This window comes from Protopterus annectens, chromosome 10.part0 (genome assembly GCF_019279795.1).
Source record: "Protopterus annectens isolate FY-2018-M chromosome 10.part0, PAN1.0, whole genome shotgun sequence".
NCBI classification, from domain to species: domain Eukaryota; kingdom Metazoa; phylum Chordata; order Ceratodontiformes; family Protopteridae; genus Protopterus; species Protopterus annectens.
In genome coordinates, this window is record NC_056744.1 from 913,127,707 (window position 1) to 913,145,612 (window position 17,906).

The window sequence follows — 17,906 nt, forward strand, 5'->3', positions numbered from 1 at the left end:
ACGGGGTGTGAGTAACCTAAAAGCATTGCTCTCTACATAGTCAGACATGCACACATAAACACACAGCTGGCAGGTTGGGGACTAGAACTCCCAACTAACTCTTTAATCACACTATGGCCATACGATGTTATAGGATGTGCTACAGAGATTACTCAGCTATGATTGTCCCATAGGTGTATTTCAAGTTGTTTGACATCAGCAGCCTTGCCAAAGGAGGGTATTCGACTTGTAAGGGGTGTGAGTAGCCTAAAAGGCATTGCTCTCTACACAGTCAGTGACAGACAGACATGCACACATAGACTCACACATGCACAGTTGCCACGTCTGGGGTTTGACGTCCTACCTAACTACATTATCACATTACAGCAATACACAGTTACAACATGTGCTTCGGAGATTACTGGACTATAGCTCTCCCAGGGGAGTATTCCTAGGTGGGTGACATCAGCAGTCTTGCTAAAGTTGGGTATGTGAAATGTATGGGGTGTGAGTAACCTAAAAGCATTGCTCTCTACACAGTCAGACATGCATGCATACATACACACTGTTGGCAGGTGTGGGGCTAGAACTCCCAACAAACACCTTAATCACACTATGGCCATACAATGTTACAGGATTTGCTACGGAGATTACTTAGCTACAATTGTCCCAGAGGTATATTCCAAGTTGCGTGATATCAGCAGCCTTGCCAAAGGAAGGTATTTGACTTGTAAGGGGTGTGAGTGGCCTAAAAAGCATTGCTTTCTAGACAGTCAGTGACAGACAGACATGCACACACAGACTCACACATGCACAGTTGCCACATCTGGGGTTTGACCTACAGCAGTACACAGTTACAGCATGTGCTATGGAGATTACTGGGCTACAGCTCTCCCAAGGGAGTATTTCTAGGTGGGTGACATCAGCAGCCTTGCCAAAGTTGGGTATGTGAAATGTACGGGGTGTGAGTAACCTAAAAGCATTGCTCTCTACGCAGTCAGTGAGAGACAGACACACACACGAACAGTGACACACACTCACACACACAGTTGCCATGTCCGGGGTTAGAATTCCTACCTAACTAGTCTATCACACTACAGCAGCAAGCAATTATGGGATGTGCCACAGAGATTACTGGCCTACAAGTCTCCCAAAGGTGTATTACACATTGAATAACCTCAGCAGGCCTGTCAGGGTACCTCTATGGGGTAGCCAGTGTGTGCATGGCCCATACACCATTCATGTAGGGGTGACATGCCACAGGCAGTGAAACACAGGGTCATATGTCACAGGTGCATGTCTAGGGCAACTAGCCAACTATGTCCTTGTACAGTCATGTTGCACAGCTGGCACATGGACCAAATAGTCTGTGGTGCTGACAGGTACTGGTTACTAGTAACTGCAGTGTGTGACATCTGCAACTGATGTGTTTTAGGCCCTTTGGCTGTGTGCTCAGTGGGACAGGAGTGTATGGCTCCTTGTCATGGTCACCCTCTTCCACACATCTATATCCATCTACCTTTGGCGTATTATGGTGTGTTGTCCTTACATATATGTCTGTATTCCAATCCACTGTGTGTGCAAGGCATGAGTGGTGCATACTGACATGTGCCTGCAGTAACTATTACAACTGATGGATATGTCTGGTCCACTGGTGTTTGCATACATGGCCTTCATGTGTTTAAGTGTGTGAGCATGCACAGTATGACCTTTCAATATGTTGATGACTGACATTGCTTTCATTTCTCTAAGTGTGTGAGCATGCCTCGTAAGGCCATCTGTTATGCATGTGTGGAGCATGTCCAGTGGTTTGTACTGCACATCTGACCTTTGTGTTGTACACCGACAGGTAGCATGCTCGGTTTGCAGGGTATCCACCGATCATTTGGTATTGACTGTTGCAACATGTCTGCATAGCAGGGGGTACACCTGACTATTTCTATGCTTCTACAGAAGATTTGGGGGGGCACACCTGATTGTTACTGTATTTCTATGTGAGGTGGGGGGCACACCTGACAGTTGTACACATTTTCTAGGACTGTACTGGTATGTCCTGTAGTCCGATTCTGTCAGTGGTCTTACTTATCATGCTGGCTATGCCATACCAGTGTACTTCCATTCTTATCACTTGATTGCATACACATTAGTTTCTGACTTCCTAGCTGTCACAATTGACATCCCACTACCTGGCCTGCCTTGGTCTGTCCGTGTAGCCCTGGGTCGGGGGGTCACCCATACCCCTCATTTAGATGCCATAGTATGACATTTGTTTGTGTTCATCTACACCTGTCCTGCTGGCTGTGACTGTTGTTGGGTATGTGACCCCCCCCCTCCTGACTGGCATGTGTGAGTCACGTATCCTGTGGGTGTCCCAGTATTGCGGGTGGTACTGCAGGGCTGCCTATGTCAAATGCACGTAGAAACACTGCCTACGCATGGTTAGGCACAAGTAGTGTAATGTCTGGCATCCCTTTTACTGTATGTGAGAGTCAGAGAGAGGTGCTATTCCCTGGGTCCCTCCCATGTCAGTGTATGTGCTATGCATTGCCTCTTTGCCAGGGTGAGGGCATACTGGGCATACCTCTTTCTGCCTACTGGGGCAGGCTCTGGTTGTTCCTCCTCCTAGTCACTCTGGGCCTGTGCAGGCCTTGGCATTGCTGGGGGGCTATATGGCCCTGCCCCTTGCTGCTCATGCTGCAGCTGTTTCCGCAGGATCATATTGTGTAGCATGGCACATACAAGAATGATTTGGGCACATGTAGTTGGTGAGTACTGCAAGGCTCCACCATGACTTGAGCATCCTAAACACATGCTCTATTATGATTCTTGTTTGTGCGTGTGCCTCATTATAGAATTCTTGTTTGGGTGTGTGCGCATTTCTGATGGATGTCATTAGCCACGGCTCCAGTGCGTATCCAGCATCTCCCACTAGGTGACCATGTGGAATGTCCTCAATGGCAAATTTCTGGTACAGCTGCATCAGATGCCAGATGGGGGAATAGTGATAACTTCCAGAGCAGCAAGCACACACATTCAGTATTATGCCCTGGGCATCGCACACGACCTGGCAGTTGATGGAGGGGAAGTCCTTGTGGTTGATGTAGACCCTACCCTGCTCACCAGGTGGTGCTTTGATGCATATGTGCATGCAGTCTATTGCACCTACTACCTCAGGGTATTCCACTATTTGGTGGAAGAGATGCATACTGCTGGCCAATGTCTCATGGATGAGTGGGAAGTATACGTGCTCACCGACATGTGCTGCCATGGCATGCAGGAACTGGTGGAGTACCCTGGATGTTGATGCCTGTGAGATTCACCATCATATCCCCAGTTGGCCTTTGGAAGGTACCTGTAGCTAGTATTCTTAGGCCTACACATAACTTTGTTTCCACTGGGATGGGTTCCCCTCTGTTATTTCTGTGTGTCAGGCGTAGCTGCAACAGCTCAACAATCTGCTGTAGGAGGTCCCTGTACACCCTATAGTGCTCCACTATCTCCAGGTCATGTAGCCCTTAGTAGGTCACCCTGGATCTGTTCACTCTTCTCGGTCTCCTCACTGTGGGTTGGTCAGCAGCATTCCCATCCTCACCACCCTCAGCCTCTTCCACAAGTTGTATCATAGCTATTTCAGCCCCTAATATTTTGCTGTTGTGAGTGTTAGAAGTTCCTCGCTTGTTTACACCAGTGGTGTAGGGTGTGGGAAAAAACAGAGGGGTAGGTGTTTACATAGTTTATAGTGGCATTCTGGGCTAGGCTGGTCTGCTGCCTGTGTAATTGGATGGTTCTGATCCATTTCATCTGGCAGCAAACCTAGTACCCCTTGATTAACTTCCTACTGCTGCTTTCCCTTCCCATTGCCCTTCTGATTCATCTCGGGCGTACGCCGCACAATTGGTGTACTGCAATGTGCACACTGCTGCTATTTCCTGGGTTCACTTCCTTTATCTTCCTGTAGATCCTGTTGCACAGTACACACACCCGCTTACACTGTGTCATACATGCTGGGCAGGTTTAGACACACCTCCTGGCTTTGCTATGCTAAGCTTGCTGCAACCCCGAGCCACAGGGCTCCAATCCGCTGATAGTATGCCTGACACTCCCACACATGATGTCACCTACCTCCTAGTCTTGCACTCAGCTATTCATATTCATACACTGTTGGGACTCACATGCTGGCGAAAACCCAGATTCACTGTCCTTCCCTTAATTTGCATAGAATTGCCTGCTAATGCATAGTTACATGTGTCACACTGTGCCTCCCCCCTTAGCAACCACTACTCACTGGCCAGGTTGTCTTTTGCCTGCCATTGACTTGCATAGCAGAATACTGATTTTTAGTTAGACTGTTGTTTCTAGCTTTATTTTCTTATTTCGCCACCGGTCCCATTTGCATGCCGCTGCCCTATGCTTCAACAGACGTGATCAGCGGACATATCATAAAAGTTGTATTTTGTACATTTGGCATTGTTTGCAATGCCAATGGCCTTCTACTTGGCCATTGGAATGCTTCCTCAATGCTTTGGAGCCTTTATTAGGAGCTGTCATAGCTCTGTTTTGGAGTTTGCAGTACCGTACTCGGTTACTAACAGAGTGCATTTCTGCATATAACGCTTGTCCTGCACACCCTGATTCCTGCTTCTTGGATGGAAAATTTACCTCATTTGCATGATTTTCACCTGCAATTGGGGTGATTTGCATATGGGGCTGGGGACGTGCAGCACTAGTGCTACAGCGCTCGCGCACATCAGACGTGCATGTATGTGGATCGCTCGGCTGCCATATTGGCAAAATTTCATCTAACACTTATCATGCACGCCATGCAAGCTTTTGAGAATCTGGGGGTTACTCTATTCTCATTCATATGTCTGTGTGCATCATGTGTGCATGATGGAGAGATAGTGCTACATAATCTAAGCTAGTTCTCAGCTGAGTAGTGAAACAGCCAGAGCAGTGATCTAGAATCTAGATTTGAATTCTAGTTGAAGTTTGCACTTCTTTCTTAGAAATTGATCAGAGTCTTTTCTTTTAAAGCTTTTAAATGCTCTACCTATTTGTCTGAGAACTCCAGTTCAGATAATATGTTAAGGTCCTCTATCCTTTTCTGTCTTTGTCTGATTATTTTATGTATTTTGTGGAGAGAGGGACATGCACCTCTACCTGACTGCAGTGGCATGTTGATGCATGTCTTCAATTTCCATTTGTATGGCCCACTCAGATAAGTGTCATGATTATTAGCACTTTGGTTGATAAGGATATATGTACTATACTGATGTCCAACACAATGAAAAACATTTAGAGTGTCTGAAATAATGACTTAGTGAAACATTTCTACTGGAGGGTTACTGTGTATTCTCTAACCTTGATAGCTAATTCTGAGATAATTAAATCTAAGCACAAATTCCATCACTTTCAGTTGAATAATAGTTTGGCTTTCCTGGCTTAACATTATAGGCTTTGACAAAATGAGTACTGCAAAAGTATATAAACTCGGTGCATAGTAGCTGACATTCCTTCCATAATTATTTTATATGAGGAGCTGAAGTACCATGCTTCCATCAGATATGAAGTGATGTACTAGATCCAGATGTGATGCTACATAGCCTGTACACATTTGAGAAATTTTAAGTAAATGTTTTGTACAATTGACTAATATTACTGTCTTTACACAACAGCCAATGAGCTCTGATGAAGTAAACCATTTGCAACAGACTCAGATTCTTCTTTTAGAATATGCTGTTCTATCAATCTATCTTACTGCACAAACAACAATGCTAAGGACCATTGAGCAATATAGAACTACCAAAGAGCAAGTGATGTCACAGGACATGTCCTAGTCACTAAGCATGCTAAAACACAGAATGACATAATACAGAATCACAATAACAGAATGCCTGCATCCCTTGTGAAAATATAATGAATTGGAACAGTTCTCTACATGACATGTACTGTTTCTATATAAATTATATAAGTAAGAGCCATTATGGGGTGGTGCTATCTCAATGACAGCTGAGCTACTTGATTTCTGAAACAATATATGGGAAGTTACATTTCAGAGATCACGAATGGGCAAAGACAGAAAGGCAGCAGACAGACACACACACACACATACACACACACACATGTACTGGGAACAGATACATGTTCATTCCTGGATGCATTAATAACTTGAGCATTGGAAGCTACCATTCAACAGGTGCTCTACCATATTACATATTATCAGTCAGACTAGCAGGATTATTTTAATTAAGTTTCATAAAATGATGTTAAAGTAAGGTTTACATGCCAGAAATCTGATCGTGCCTGGTCATTGAAAACACGAGGATGAGGAATGCAAATGGGTGGCACACTGACATACATGTAGAAGGTTTATACCACATATAGGAATTAAGAAAAAGATTCACTTTGACACACCCAATTTTTTAGAGTAGAATTGCTGGATCACAAAAGAATGCAAAGTTACATATAGAGTAACATGGCTGCTGTAAAATACCTGCAGAATATCATCAGTGTTTGCACAGCGTAGCACACGCCATCACTATTGCTATATTTTAAAATTATATTTATTTAATAATTTGTTGTTTGGGTAAATGGGATGATTTTTGAGGATTATTTTTAGCCACAGTCAATGATACCATGATAAGAACAAAGGTGCTATATACTGACACATGAGAGTAGTCAACCATAATTAGCAGCACTGTCTGGGATGTAATGGTAAAAACAGAGTAATCAAAGATAACACAGTTGGAAATGACAAACACTACACAGCAGCAACTGATGTTAGGATTGAACCTTAAACCCATGAGACAGCAATCCTAACTTCTTTGCACCAAGCCACCCATCTAGTCACAAAGCCACAGAAACGCTGTGTACACACAATTATCTGAATACATCTAACAAGGTCATGCCTCCTAAAAACAGCATAGGTTCTGGTGAAGTAATGGTGCCATGACTGTACTCTAAACCCTAATTGATGATATCCTGCAGAATTCAGATAAAAGCAACCATACTGAAGAACTCTTTATAAGCCTCATTAAAGTCTTTGAACTTATGTTCCTACAGATGTGGTTTTATTGGTAAAAAAATTGTATTTTTACTCTCTGCTTAGTAACTAAGTATGACCAATGGTTATGTCACCTGCACTGTCTGAAAATGGTCAGTGCTAATCAGTGTACTAACCCTATAAACATAAATAGAATAAAATAAAAATAAAACAAAATAAAATAAAAAATAGTCTCTCTCTCATACACACACTTGTAAAACAAACATACAGAACCATAGCTAGGACAGGGCGAAGGGGGCAACTGCCCAGTTTGCCTGGGAACCAAAGTGGTATACCAGCATTATAATCATTACTGAAATATGGCACTGATGCAATGCTGGCAGTCATTCATTCAAAGGAATACAAACAAAAGGACCAACATGAAGGTAAACCTTTGGAATACAAAACACAAAGCATCAAAGTGCAGAATTCTAGATAGATAACGGACACTTTGAGCCAAAAATAGAGCAGAAAAATAGAAACCTCCTGTGAACTACATGAATTGGTGTTAAAAAATAATATATTTTTTTTCTATGAACAAATATACTATCACAAAATCTTGCCATGGGCACACCCATGGCAAATACATAAGCAAACATTGCAGTGGCAGAATGGGAAGATACTTATGTTTACAACTATTCAGAGCAATACAAAAGAAAGGTATTAATTTTCAAACATTTTGTTGATGACATGTTTATGTTATGGGATAGCAGTACTATGGAATTAGAAGCATTTATTGAATATTTAAACCAAACAAATAATTATCTGAAATCTGCAATGGAATTCTCTAGAGAGGGTATTACATATTTAGATTTTAAATTAGAAAGAATTGGGAATGCTATTGCCACTATGGTTTAGAAAAAGGAGGTGCAAGCAAATAGATACATACTTAAGAGTAGTATGCATGCACCACATGTATTTAAAAGTGTAGTGAAGAGTCAGCTTCTAAGAACCAGTCACCTTAACACAGATAATATACAATGTTTTCATCAAATGCAAGAAATGTTGCTGGTGCTTAAGGAACAAGGGTATAATGCAGAAATGTTACAACAAATGCAAACTGAAGTCATAAACATGAGACAAGGTTTAGCTAATCTATATTTTTCAGCTGGTGCTAGGAATATGCCTAAGTCCCATGATGTGAAAAAAGTAATCACATAAGATATATTACTACATTTAATAGTAAATAAAATTATGTAAAAAAATATAGAAAAATTTTGGAACATCCTTATGGCAATGGCTGAAATTATTAAAATTACAGGCAAAAAAACAAGTTTTTTTTGTCAAAAATCGTTTTATTGAAATTTTCAATACATAGACCGGTTGGCAGGGTGGCCTAATGGTTAAGGTGTTTGCCTTACAAACACAAGGTGCAGGGTTTGAGTCTCACAAGAGATAATTGGCTAGGCTTGCAATGGCTCGCAAGGGCAATTAGCCTAGTACTAACCTATGAACCTAAAAGACAATACATCAAACAATGAAAAGAACAAGTTAACAGCAATATAAAGCATGTATTTATAATAACAAATATAATACTTTGAACCTATAACTATGTGCAATATATACAATAGAAGTCACAACTATGAACTAAAATCTTATATGTCTAATGAAAAGGAAATTAATAGGAGGAGCATATCAGAATGAGGTATGTGAATTAAATATGTAAGATCTTTGTTAAAGGCAGGTATAATGTATAAATATTTATAACTTGAGACAGTGAAAGATATGGTCTGATTTGTTTGCAACAAGTTAGGAACAAAGTTAAATATGGTAGTCTGGGGTAGTGTTGTGATTTACTTCTTGAGGATTAAGACCAGTAAGAGCCCCCATATTTATGATAGTATTGTTTTTGTTTTGTATTAGCGTATGCTAATTTATGGGAGGAAATATACTTAATAGCTAGGCTACAAAAATCTTCCCATGAGATTGAGGATTAATCAGCCCAGTTTTTAGTGATGTAAAATTTAATAAGGGTGCAGGTAGAAATAATAATATAAAAACACTAAATGTTCGTAGAGCAAAACAATGGAAGGGATGCAGACAATCCAAAAGTGCACGTAAATCCAGAAGGTAATAAATCCAAAGTCTTCAAAGTAGTAAAAAACAGGTTTATTCAAACAAGACGTGGTGAGCGCTTTCGCTAAAATAGCTTCATCAGACCATATTACATTTTGATCAATAAAACAGATGGTTTAAATACAGAAAAAGGTGCCAATGAAACAAGCTCTAATTAAAGGAATATACCTTAAAAACAACTCTTGAAACACAAGTCTTGAAACATGACTAAAATGGTATGTATAAAAATGAAATAAATAAAATACAATTTATTTGTGAATCCTAAGCCTCCTGGACTTTAACAATGGACGTATAGGAACTTTGCCATTAAGTCCAGGGGGTACATCAGCCCTAAATTTAATAATCCAATTAATCTCATGGATTTCTGTGTAGTTCTCAACATCACCCCTCCTATATGTTCTAGAGATTTGCTCAAGGATCCTGAATCTAAACTCATGGGTGGGTCCACAATCTTTAGTATGTTTGGCAAGTGCATTGAAAAGGTGACCTTTCCTAATGTGATAGGCATGTTCACGTATCCTATCTCTCAACACCCGATTCGTCTTGCCTACATAATATGCTGGACACGTAATACAGGATGCTAGATAGACCACATCCGTGAGATTAATTGGATTATTAAATTTAGGGCTGATGTACCCCCTGGAATTAATGGCAAAGTTCCTATACGTCCATTGTTAAAGTCCAGGAGGCTTAGGATTCACAAATAAATTGTATTTTATTTATTTCATTTTTATACATACCCTTTTAGTCATGTTTCAAGACTTGTGTTTCAAGAGTTGTTTTTAAGGTATATTCCTTTAATTAGAGCTTGTTTTATTGGCGCCTTTTTCTGTATTTAAACCATCTGTTTTATTGATCAAAATGTAATATGGTCTGATGAAGCTATTTTAGCGCCACCACGTCTTGTCTGAATAAACCTGTTTTTTACTACTTTGAAGACTTTGGATTTATTACCTTCTGGATTTACGTGCACTTTTGGATTGTCTGCATCCCTTCCATTGTTTTGCTCTACGAACATTTAGTGTTTTTATTTTACTCGTTTTTGCTGTTCATTGTAGAGCATTCACTCCGTTTGGCCTTTTTGTCATTTAGAAATAATAATATGTTTTATGATTTTAGGATATCTGGTTGTGACAATATGTAAGATAGCTGTTTCCCATGAAAAGGTGGATTTTTCATATCCCATCTTCTCTAATCTTACTCTTAGGGAACACCATAAATTATGAACTTTTTTACATCCCAAAAAACATGTAAGGTATCTGCTATTTGGTTTGGGCAATATGGGCATTCTGCTGAGTATTTGGGATTGAACTTATTAAGAATGTATGGCATGTAGTAAGTATTGTTGTTAATCATGATTTGAGTGTGTAATAGACGCTTCAAGGGATTGAGCTTAATAGTATTTTCTATGGCCAATTCTTTATTTTCCTCTGAAGTTAGCTGGCTTTTTCCTTGCCAATAATTTGAGAATAAAAGTGAGTTCTGAGATTTTATGCTTGTTATTAATTTATAAGTCCTAGAAACTGTTGTATCCTTAGTTGCTAGATTTTTAAATATTAGATTAGTTAGATTGATTTCCTGGTGGTCCATTTTAGCAAAAGGTACCTTGATTTTTATTAAATAAAGGATTTGTATAAGGATACTAGCATAATTCTTATGGAGTCTGAGTTTCTCCCTTAGTTGTGTTATATTGGTTTGCTGCCATTCATATAGATCCCACACTGTGAAGTCTTTTATAAGAGGAGATTTAGCTTAATTAATTTGTTGATTGTTAATTGATAAATTAGGATTTAAGTGGATTGGTTGTACAAGAGCAAAGGTGTTTAGGAGTTGTATAGATTTGAATACATTTTAAATAGTTGATATCATATGTTTAAACAATGGGTAGAGGTTCCTAGTATAATAATCTCTTTGATTTAATTTCAAAAAGGGGAGGGATTTGGAGTTGATGTCAAGGGATTTAAGTTGATTATACCATAATTAAATCCATAGGGGTGTCCAGCAGTTTAATTTAGGATCATAGTTTATTATTAGGATCAGCCTACTGGAAGTGATTACACTATAGTAAAGTTTAAAGTCTGGTAGCCCCAGGCCTCCTTTGTCTTTTGTTAAGGAAAGTTTATCATAATTGATTCTAACAGATTGAGGATGCCACAAAAATTTAGATATGTCTTTCTTTACATTCTTAAAGAAGTTTTGTGAAATGATTGAGAAAGTGGCATATAACTGGAAAAGGATTCTAGGTAAGATATTCATTTTGACCACACTAGATTTTGATAGTAGGGACATATTGATATTTCTCCATCTGCTAATATCATTTTCAATTTTTGACCATGTGTGTAATATATTGTTATTAACTATCTCATTAAAGTTAGGGGTGAAAGTTATACCTAGGTATTTTATCTGGTATTTGGATTTGAGCTCACTATCAGGAAAGTGTAATTCTTTATGGCCTAAGAGATTTATAGGGAAAACATAAGAATTACTCAGATTTATTTTATAATTGGATATAGTAGAATATAAGTCTAGTGCATTGAGTAGTTTTGGTAGATCGGTGTTAGGAAGTTCAAAATATAAATTTAAATCATCTGCAAAAGCAGAATATAAAAATGTTATATTTGGTATCTTAGGAATATGGTGGAAGTTTTTTTTGGGATATATATATATATATATATATATATATATATATATATATATATATATATATATATATATATATATATGTGTGTATAGGAGCAGGGGTTCTAAATATAAATTAAATAGGTAGGGTGATAGGGGGCATCCTTGCCTTGTGCCATTAGAGATGGAGATAGGGTTAGAAATGCATTTGTTAATTTGAATAGTAGTAGAGACTTTTAAGTAAAGTACTTTAATTATTTTATGAGTTCTTGTGGGATACCAAAAGTGGGTAGGACATTAAACAGGAAATTTAAGTTTTCTCTGTCGAATGCTTTGCTTGCATCAGCGGTAAGGATGTATCTCAGATGCTTATCCTTGTCTAGGAGTCTAATGATGGTATCTAATAAAAGGGTGTTATCACATGTTTGTCTATTCTGCATAAAACCCATTTGTTCATGTGAGATAATGGAAAGAAGTATGTTTTTCAGTGTATTAGTGATAATGTGAGCTAGAATCTTGAGATCAGTATTGATAAGGGCAATTGGTCTATAACTGGCTGGGTCTAATGGGTCAGAGTTTGGTTTAAGAATTAAAATGCTTTGAGTTAAGATATCTATCCATTATGCCATGTTGAATTATGTAATTAAATACTTCAGTAAACTTTTAGCGACCGGTTCATAGAATTTTTTGTAGAATTCCACTTATAGCCATCAGGGCCAGGAGATTTACCTGGTCTAAGCTTATTAATTGCAATTATGATTTCTTCAAGGTGCAGGGGTGATTTCAAGAAGTTCTTTTCATAATCATCAATCTGTGGAAATTTTAGATTATGCATAAACTCTTCAAGTCTGTTTGTAGGGGGAGAGTTTGGTAGATTATATAGGTTTATGTAAATATCTTTAAATGTGTTCATAATGTCTTGGTCTTTATACTTTAACAGGCCTTTGTACTTAATTTCTTTGATCCTAGTAGGTCCATTTTTAATATTAATTAATCTGGCAAGGGTTCTTGAGGGAACGTTTGCCCACTATGAGCAACAGTATATCAATCTCATCTCCACAAATGAGATATTTTCTAGGTATAGGTTGTGCAATTCCTTTTGCAAGTCAGTCGTATCTTCTAGCTCACTTGAGTATTTATATTGGAATTTTAATTCTATGTCTTTGATTTGAGTCTCTAGTTTGAGTTTAAGATTATTGTGTTTTTTCTTATACCACAAAGAGTTTTGAATAATAAGACCTCTTATGACCAATTTACCAGCATCCCATTGCACATTATAAGGGATTTTACTAGAGATAAGGTCAATGTTCAGTTGGGCAAAGGTAGCATTTATATCTTGTATTACCTACTACACTTGAATGATATTAGGATTTAGAGTCCAATTGTTGAAATAGGAGGATCTTTGATTAAAGGAGGAGATGTTAATGGAGATATTGATTTTGGAATGGTCTGATATGGATCTAGAGGAGACACTATAGTTAGGTGTATGAGAAGTGAAAGTTTGAAAGATTAAAAAGGTATCAATTCTTGACCAGGTTTTATGTGTGTTTGAGAAAAATGTGAATCTGGGTATAGAGTTATCATGTTGAAATTTTGTATAGGGGTCCATTAAATCAAAGGTATTTTGCAATTCTTCTAGGGCCACAGTAGTATGTTAAGGTTGCCTAGTCTCTTTATGTTACCTATCCTTGTCTGGATTAAGCAAAGCATTCCAATCCCCTCCTAAAATGTAAATGATTTGGATAATTAACTAGGATATTAAATATATCATAAATAAAAATGTGTTTGCTTGAGCAGGGGCTATATTGATTAACAAAGAGTAAGGGCTTGCTTAAAGTGGGATAGTTACTGGTAAACAGAACCCATCTTCCATTAGGATCATTTTTGGTGGAGGTGATCTCTCCTTGATAGGATTTATTAACAATAATAGCTACTCCCCTGGAAGACGAATTATATCCTGCAGCAAATATTTGTTTCACACAAGTTTTGGATATAAAAACTGCCTGAATTTAAAGTCCTATCTAAGTTATAAAGATATGAAGCATCATGGATTATAAGAAAAGAGTAGCAAAGTAGGTGAATCCCCTTGTTTTCACTGTACATGTTGTAAAGCAGTGGTGCACAACATCCAGCCTGGGGGCCAAATCAGGCCCACCACGCAACACCATCCAGCCCCCAGAGAGTAAACAAATAATTTTTAAAAAAGTGAAAAAATATTATGCCTTACTCCAGTCATGCAAACTTTACAGCACGTGCTTACTTACCTAATTGAGTGCAGTTGCGCACACCTCTAATTTTAGCCATGGTAGTAACTATTCTTTCTTGTTTATAATTTGTAGTATGTAAACAGTAGTAACTTTCTGCAAGAGTTTGTAATAAGTCATGGCTGCAAGCCAAAATAAAGTTAAATGCTAAGTTGACGTAGAAAACAGGCAATTTCATGACTGCTGTCTTAAAATGCCAGTCACCTGTATGTATTGTTAACTCATAACAACTTACTATGTTTTGAAGTGGCCCACAGATGCATTAAGAATTTGTGTAGTGGCCCTCACCACAAAAAGATTGTGCACCACTGCTGTAAAGACATTGAGAAAAGTAATATGTTTACACATCCAACCATAGGAAGGCAGTTTATATTTAATAAATATGCCATGTGTAATATTTATAACATTGTATATTTAGGAAACTGTATATTATGTCCTGCCTTTTCTATAGGTAAATGTAATAGGACACTAAAGGACAGGATTACTGAACATAAGTTGGAGATAAAGAGGAAGGTAAGCACAAATGCGATTTCCAAACATATAGAACAAAAATGGCAGAAACATAGCTTTCATTTTAGAGTTATAGATATTAGGTCTAAAATAGGAGAGATGGTGACATAAATAATTCCCTAAAAATCTGTGAATATGAATGGATAACACTGTTAAGTGCAGACTGTAGACCTGGTTTAAATACAGCAGTTAGTATTAAACCTGTCCTTAGAAGGAAACAAATATTTGCAAAATGATCCTTGTTTCTCTTTATTTATTTTTTTATTTTTAGACATTGGAATATGTTTTCCTGATTTGAAATTTTTAGATGTGCATTCTCTTAAGAAATACAAGTTTTTTGCTTTTTGAGCGTGCTGTTTGAAGAATTTTAAAGTGAGTTGTTGCATATGCCATTAAGTCGTAAATAGTTTAATTGCTTAATGTGAAAGAATTTTTGATTGGGTTGTGTCTTATTTTATTTTATATTATTTAAATGGAGTATGGGTTATAGATTTGACATATACACACTGAAGAAGGGTTCTACCCGAAAGCTTTGTGGAATTGCAAATAAACTGCATTTCTTATGCATCATTTACTTGGAATTATTGACTGTTATCTGCAATTCTGTGCTTTAGTCATTCATTCAACCCATTTAAACACTCCCATATTTTCATGGGCATTTATTAAATACATTTTTTTTTCTCTTCCAGGAGATTTATTTCTCTCTAACTTTATTTTGAGAATGTGCTAATATGTGGGAATGCCCAGGGGTGCCAACTACTGAAGCTATTGCTGTGCATATACAGACACACACACAGACACACACACACACACACACACACACACACACACACACACACACACACACACACACACACACACACACACACCATGATAATCTTTCTTACATCTCGCTGTATGTCACTGACTACAATTTTGAAATTACATGTTGTAGCACCACTATGTAGTAATCACACTCAGAAAACTGCCACTGGTAAATGAGACACAGCTACACCTATGGAACTGACTTCTCAGGGTGGGAGAATTAACAGTGATAATGCTAGGATATGGCAATGCAGAAAGCATATAACAAAAGTAACATGAGCTTGAGCCCATTTTTATATACCAGCCATTAACAGGTTTAAACTTCTGTCGGAATGTCTGTATGTCAGAAGAGGACTTGATGATGTCTTCCAGCTTACAATCCCTGATGGAGTTTGTTAATCAGAGATCCTCATGATATTTGAAGAAATGAAAAGTCAATAAATAAAAGAGGCCCCAGCACAAATCCCTAAGGAATTCTATTGGCAACCTTCATGTTCTTGGAGGATGCACCCTCTAATCCTACTTTATGAGTCCTGTCCCTAAGCTAATTGTCTATCCATCTAACTGCATAAGAGTCAATTTGGAACTCCTTCAGCTTGTTTGTTATATTTGCATGTGGTATGGTATTGAATAACTTGGTGAAGTCAAGGTACACTGTGTGAACAGCTTCTCTGCAGTCTTCAGTCTGAGTAGCCCTCTCAAAGATGTTCACTGGGTTCATCAGAAAAAAATCTACTCTTTACAAATCCAGACTTCTGGGGGGTCACATCTTATAAGATTTTTAATAGCCTAGATAATTAGGTCAGTTATATGTTCCACAGTTTTGCATACAAGACTCATTAATCACATTTGACTAATAGGACTGTAGTTCCTGAGGTCAGTGGTGGGACCACCCTTGTGGAGTGGCATTGTGACAACTGTGCTCTTACCTGCAGGACAAAGTTCTGGTTAAAGAGGATGAGGAGTAGGTCCTGCAATGCTTATTTTGATGCTATTACTTAGGCAACAGAGATTGCTGTCATGTCCCAAGGTTGAGGTGTCCTTTGTTTTAGAGAACACTTTCAGAAAATGTTCTTTCATGATAGTTGGTGCCTTGATTCCATTTGGATATGCAGGCATGGAATAGATTGTGGAGATATTGGTACTGTCCACTGGATGGGAATAGGTATAGGGCAGGATTCACGAAGCCTCTGTGTAAGAGTTACAAGTTTTACACGTAGGCTGCAGTTAAACGGTGTGATGTCAGCATGCCATGCATATTCATGAGGGCATGCTGACTCACACCCAAGGCTAACACGGTCCGTGTAAGAAAGTAGGGGGCGTGTCTGTAGGGCGAGCCCTGCAAAGGGACATGCCCCCAGAAGAGTAACAGTCCCGAAAGTAAACCCCCACGACAGAGTCTGCGTAAATGTCAATAAACACAACACAACACATGCCCCCACAGACTATAAACATAAAATGTAAAAATGAACATGTTATATATTTTTTTATAAGTTTTAAAAATGTTTGCCCGTGATTGCACTCATTTGCGCGGGCATGCCCATCGCTTAGCCACAGTTAGCAGTCAGTGGAAAATCATATAAGATCTAAATATGCAAAGTAAGCCAAGAAGCAATAGTGTAGTGGTAGAGAAGTTGGCTGAAGAGGAGGCAGTCATGGTTCGATCCCCCACAATATCAATTTTTATTTTTAGTGAAATAAGCACAAAACACTTCCCTGACATATATGTACATATATAAAATTATTTTTATGTAAAATGTAATGAAATGGGCCATGTATTATGAAGAAATGTGTGATAATAAAAAAAAAAACAAATGTCAGATGTGCCTATAGCTGAGCTACACTCTAACAAGCTGAGTATATCTGCCCGTAGGTGAGCAGTGATTTAACAGGTGTAAAATGAGTGCCCGGGTTTGATCAGCATTTTAACATGCTGAAACTGTGTGCCTGTAGCTGAGCTGAGCGTAATATGCGTGCTGACAGCCAAACGACGCGTAAACCAGCACCGCGCCAACAAGCTAACAGGCAGGCAACGTTGAGCAAGCTGTATCAAAACTGCCTTTACACAGACACACCTCCTAGCCTGTGTAGACAGTCATAAAATATAAAAAGCAATGGCCAGGCTTGAACTCAGGATACCTTGCACCATAGTCAAAGTACTGAACCACTAAGCCATGTCAGCTGCTCTTAGAAATGCAGTAATAGCATATATATATAGGAATGAATGGAAAGAGAAGCATGACAAAGCAGGTTTTGTGAAGCTGATACATTTCCAAAATGGCCAATCACAGCTAAGTGCGGGAAAAACTGCATATATAAGCCCCATAGGTGGGAATACACAGCATAACTGATTGTGGAACTGATTTGCAGTCAGGATGGCAGGTGTAGGAGAGGGTAGTTGCTCCCAAGCACAGAGGTGGGGCATTGAGGAGTCCAAATATATGGCTTGGCTCCTCATCCACGATCATGAGGCCCAACTCATGCAGGGCCAGATCCTGTGGGGAGCATACAAGGCTGAGGCGTGGGACCGGTTGGCACATGATCTCACCAGTGCCACAGGAATACCAAGGACTGATGAACAGGTCCATCACCACCATGCGGACCTGAAGAGA